General features: G+C 41.0%; 1 protein-coding gene across 2 annotated transcripts in view; it reads left to right on the top strand.

The window, feature by feature from the left end:
• The window catches only part of LOC135115175 (metabotropic glutamate receptor-like), a 171678-nt gene that overhangs the window by 131718 nt on the left and 33960 nt on the right, over positions 1 to 6000 (top strand). The window lies entirely within an intron of this gene.

Genomic DNA, 6000 nt, shown 5'->3' with positions numbered 1-6000 from the left:
GCAGGTGTTACATTCAATTGTGGGTGTATCACAGGTGTTTGATTCCTACCTTATCAAATAACAATTTCTCTAATCTGTTTTTTTTTTTTTTTATGTGGGAGGGACACTGGCCATGGGCAACAAAAATCCAATAAAAATAATGCCCACTGGAATGCCAGTCCCATAAAAGGGTCAAAGCAGTAGTCAAAAATTAATGGATAAGTGTCTTGAAACCTCCTTCTTAAAGGAATTCAAGTCATAGGAAGGTAGAAATACAGAAAGCGGCAGGGAGTTCTAGAGTTTACCAAAAAAAAAAAAAAAATGAATGATTGAGAATACTGGTTAACTCTTGCATTAGAGAAGTGGACAGAAAAGGGGTGAGAGAAAGAAGAAAGTCTTGTGCAGCGAGGCCGCGGGAGGAGGGGAGACATGCAGTTAGCAAGATCAGAAGAGCAGTTAGCATGAAAATAGTAGTAGAAGATAGCTAGAGATACAACATTGCGGCGGTGAGAGAGAGGCTGATGACAGTCAGTTAAAGGAGAAGAGTTGATGAGACGAGGAGCTTTTGATTCCACCCTGTCTAGAAGAGCAGTAGAAGAGTGAGAAGTCTAGAAGAGTCTAGAAGAGTGAGTGGAACCCCCAGACATGTGAAGCATACTCCATATATGGACGGATAAGGCCTTTGTACAGAGTTAGCAGCTAGGGGGATGAGAAAAACTGGCGGAGACGTCTCAGAACACCTAACTTCATAGAAGCTGTTTTAGCTAGGGATGAGATGTGAAGTTTCCAGTTCAGATTATAAATAAAGGAAACACCGAGGATGCTCACTGTAGAAGAGGGGGACAGTTGAGTGTCATTGAAGAAGAGGGGATAGTTGTCTGGAAGGTTGTGTCGAGTTGATAGATGGAAGAATTGAGTTTTTGAGGCATTGATCAATACCAAGTTTGCTTTGCCCCAATCAGAAATTTTAGAAAGATCAGAAGTCAAGCGTTCTGTGGTTTCCGTGCGTGAAATGTTTACCTCCTGAAGGGTTGGACGTCTATGGAAAGACGTGGTAAAGTGGAATCATCAGCGTAGGAGTGGATAGGACAAGAAGTTTGGTTTAGAAAATCATTAATGAATAATAAAAAGAGAGTGGGTGACAGAACAGAACCCTGAGACACACCAGTGAAGTGATAGATGTTTAAGAATCTTCCTGTTGAGGATAGATTCAAAAACTTTAGATAGGCAGGAAAATAAAGCAATAGGACGGTAGTTTGAGGGATTAGAACGGCCACTCTTTTTAGGAACAGGCCGAATGTAGGCAAACTTCCAGCAAGAAGGAAAGATAGATGTTGTCGGACATAGCTGAAAGAGTTTGACTAGGCAAGGTGCAAGCACGGAGGCACACTCTCGGAGAACAATAGGAGGGACCCCCATCAGGTCCATAAACCTTCCGAGGGTTTAGGTCAGCGAGGGCATGGAAAACATCATTGCGAAGAAATTTAATAGGTAGCATGAAGTAGTCAGAGGGTGAAGGAGAGGGAGGAACAAGCCCAGAATCGTCCAAGAGTTTTTAGCAAAGGTTTGAGCGAAGAGTTCAGCTTTAGAAATATATGTGATAGCAGTGGTGTCATCTGGTTGAAATAAAGGAGGAAAAGAAGAAGCAAAGTTATTGGAGATATTTTTGGCTAGATGCCAGAAGTCACAAGGTGAGTTAGATCTGGAAAGGTTTTGACACTTTCTGTTAATGAAGGAGTTTTTGGCTAGTTGGAGAACAGACTTGGTATGGTTCCGGGCAGAAATATAAAGTGCATGAGATTCTGGTGATGGAAGGCTTAAGTACCTTCTGTGGGCCACCTCTCTATCATGTATAGCACGAGAACAAGCTGTGTTAAACCAAGGTTTGGAAGGTTTAGATCGAGAAAAAGAGTGAGGAATGTACGCCTTCATGCCAGACACTATCACCTCTGTTATGCGCTCAGCACACAAAGACAGGTCTCTGACACAGAAGCAATGGTCATTCCAAGGAAAATCAGCAAAATACCTCCTCAAGTCCCCCCAACTAGCAGAGGCAAAACGCCAGAGGCACCTTCGCTTAGGGAGATCCTGAGGAGGGAGTGGTAGGACAATATGAGATTGTGATCGGAGAAACCCAACGAACAAGAAAGGGTGACAGCATAAGTAGAAGGATTAGAGGTCAGCAAAAGGTCAGGAATGTTGGGTGCATCTCCAAGACGGTCAGGAATACGAGTAGGGTGTTGCACCAATTGCTCTAGGTCATGGAGGATAGCAATGTTGAAGGCTAGTTCACCAGAATGGTCAGTGAAGGGAGAGGAAAGCTGGTGGTGAACATTAAAGTCTCCAAGAATGGAGATCTCTGCAAAAGGGAAGAGAGTCAGAATGTGCTCTACTTTAGAAGTTAAGTAATAAAAGAATTTTTTATAGTCAGAGGAGTTAGGTGAGAGGTATACAGCAATGATAAATTTAGTTTGAGAGTGACTCTTTAGTCGTAGCCAGATGGTGGAAAAACTCGGAAGATTCAAGAGCGTGGTTACGAGGGCAGGTTAAGTCATTGCGCACATAAACGCAACATCCAGCTTTGGATCGAAAATGAGGATAGAGAAAGTAGGGGAACAGAAAAGGGGCTGCTGTCAGTTGCCTCAGACACCTGAGTTTCAGTGAGGAAAAGAAGATGAGGTTTAGAAGAGGAGAGGTGGTGTTCTACAAACTGAAAATTAGATCTTAGACCGCGAATGTTGCAGAGGTTAATGAAAAAAAAAAAATTGAGGGGGGTGTCAAGACACCTTGGGTCGTCGACAGAAAGGCAGTCCGACCCGGGGACATTTATGGTCCCCTCCCCAGATGGGGAGTCACCATGATGATTTTTTAATTTTTGAGTGAAGGGTGTGTGTTATTAGGTGCTTGTTGTTTTGTGTGGAGGAAGAGAGTTGTTTTTAGAGGGCAGGCTGTGACTGTCCTTTTGTGTTGTGAGACACAAAGGGAAACTTTCAGTGAGGTCACAGTTGTGTTTAATGATAAGTTCACAGCATCCCCTGAACAGTGCTTTAGACCTCATTTGGAGTAATTATCGTTTCGGCAGGTGTCTACTGCCTCCTCTTTGATTACTGAGTCCGTTCCATTCATCTACCACTCTATTTGAGAACCAATTCTTTCCTATCTCTTTTAAACCTAAATTTTTCAAGCTTGAACCCGCCATTTCTTGTTCTATCTTGGTTACTGATCCTAAGAATTTTGCTTACGTCACCCTTGTTATAACACTTATACCACATAAAGACTACTAACAGATCCTTTCTTACCCTACATCTCTCTAACAAATGTAAATTTAACAGCTTCACTCTCGCTGTGTAAGGAATATTCCTCATCACCTGTGTCCTTTTAGTCATTCTCCTTTAGTCATTCTCCTTTGTACTGATTCTAATAGACCTATATCCTTCCTGTATTATGGGGACCAGAAGTGCACGGCGTAGTCTAAAAATGAATCCTAATACCCTATTTGCCCTGTTTCTGGCCTCTATGTATTGCTTTCTAAGACTGAGTTGAGCTAATTATAACTCCTAAATCTTTTTCATACCCTGAATCTACCAGAGCTTCATTGTTTATTGTGTACTAGTATGTGTACCTACGCTAAGTAGTTTGTATTTGTTGATATTAAACTGTATTTGCCATCTGTCTGTCTATTCGTTTATCCTATCCAAATCTAAATGCAAGGCGACGGCATCAAATTCTGACCTAATTAATCTACCTATCTTTGTGTCATCCGCAAATTTACTAACATCACTACTAATTCCACTATTTAAATCATTGATATATATTAAAAGAAACAATAGTTATGATACTGATCCCTGTGGCGCCCCACTAACTACTTGACCCCATTTGTGTTTAAATCCGTTTATCACAACTCTTTGTCGCCTGTCGCTTAGCCACGATCTTATCCAGTCTAACACCTACCCATTTATCCCGTGTGCCCTAACCTTTCTCAGGAGCCTCTGATGGGGTACTTTGTCAAACGTTTTAGTAAAGTCCAGATATAGGATGTCATAACTATCACCATTATCTGCCGCCTCGTAAACCTTACTATAAAAACTTAACAATTTCGTTAGGCAAGACTTCGTGAAGCCATGCTGTGACTGATTTATCAAATTATGTTTCTTTAAATGCTCCCTAATGTTCTTCGCTATTAATGATCCCGTTATTTTATCTACAATAGAAGTTAAACTGACAGGTCTATAATTAGACGTTAAAGTTTTATCTTCTTTCTTAAAGGTGGGTACTACATTTACCTGCCTCCACATTACCGGTGTCCCACTCTGATTTCCCCCCATTATTTCTCCCTCCACCCCCGGGTAAAAGTGACCTAGGCCAGTTTTCAAGGGGGGGAAAGTAACCCAGGATACTCTTTCCCCCTTTCTTATATACCTCGTATGGGGGGAGGTGAGAAAGCTACCGCTTTTCTCCCACCGTGAATCAATTCATGAAGTGTGTGTGTGTGTGTGTGTGTGTGTGTGTGTGTGTATGTTCACTGTTTCATTGTTTTACTGTTTCATTGTTTTATCAGTGGCAGCACTGTGGACGACACTACCAGCTTGATAGAGCGGGCAGTCGCCAGTCAGTGGGGGTGGTGTGAGTACCGTAGGTCAGTTAGGGGAGGACTAGATGACTAATCAACGAGAATTATGGAGGATACCAAGTATAATGAGATATGGAACTATTTGAAGTATGGAAAATATCCTGTAGGTGCAAATAAGGAAAGAAATAAATAAAGAAAGAAAAATTTTATCCATGAGGATCCATCTTGCAAGGTTTAAAAAGTTACTTTGATGAAGATGCATGGGTTCTTGTGCAAAATGTACAAAAAATGAAAGAGGTTAATGTTACTGGATCTTAATCATTTATATTCTAAGGACTGTTCTTATTTTTTTTCACAATTTTTAACAAACTTATTGTTTTAACAACTTTTAATTCAATAAAATATTAAGTCTTAAATTGTTCCTCATTCTCATTGTGATAATCAGAGGGGGGAAGAAATCTAGGGCAGGAATTTTAGACCAGTCCCGGAATTCCCCCGGGGGAAATATATACTAGTCTATTTTTTCCCGGGAGAACTCTGGGCAGGAGGGAAAAACGGGCTGTGACACCGGTACGTCTCCTGATTCAAGTGATTTCCTAGAGACAGAAACTAACGGTTCACTAATAACCTCTTTGCATTCCTTAAGTACTCAGGCATATATTTCATATGGTCCTGGTGTCTTGAACTTTTTTCAACCTATTTATCTCCTCTATATTCTTAGCTATGGTAATATCTATGAGATTTTCATTCTCTTCTACTCTAAACATCTGCTCATTATTCGGCATTTCCTGCATGTTTTCTTGGATGAAGACAGTTAAAAAAAAATATTCGTTCAGAATTTTACTCGTTCAGAATTTTACTAATCTCCTCCACAGAACTAACCAGCTTCCCATGTGCTGTCTTTAATGGACCTATTGTTTCTCTATTCTTCGTCCTATATACCTGAAAAATCGCTTGAGGTCCGTCTTCGCCTGTCTGGCTATCTTTAATTCATAATTGTTTTTAGCTTTCTTCGCTAACCTCTTGACTGTTCTAACTAATTCATTATATTTTGGCCTTAAAACCTCTTCCCCTGCCTTTAATGTCTTATGTATACTTCTCTTCCGCCCAATGTAGTGTTTTAATCTCAGTCATCCATTTAGGGTCATTCTTCTGTGATCTTATTACTCTATAAGGGATGTTTGCTAACTGTCCTGTATGTAATTTATCAACGAAATATTTTGTAAAGCTCATCTATATTACTTATCCGAATCTTCTCATTTCAGCCCCCTCCATTCTCTCCGCTTCATCTTCTATTCGCCTCGATCTCCCCTCGCCCATTTCAGCATGACTTGATTCTCCAACATACACATATCTTCCCGTCTCTCACTCCTCCGACCCTTCCGGACACTCCTTCCTTCCTCCTGCTCTTCACCTTCACACCTCATTTCACCTCCCTCACCCTATCTTAT

This window comes from Scylla paramamosain, chromosome 29, assembly GCF_035594125.1.
Source record: "Scylla paramamosain isolate STU-SP2022 chromosome 29, ASM3559412v1, whole genome shotgun sequence".
NCBI classification, from domain to species: domain Eukaryota; kingdom Metazoa; phylum Arthropoda; class Malacostraca; order Decapoda; family Portunidae; genus Scylla; species Scylla paramamosain.
This window is presented reverse-complemented; position numbering and strand designations above follow the sequence as displayed.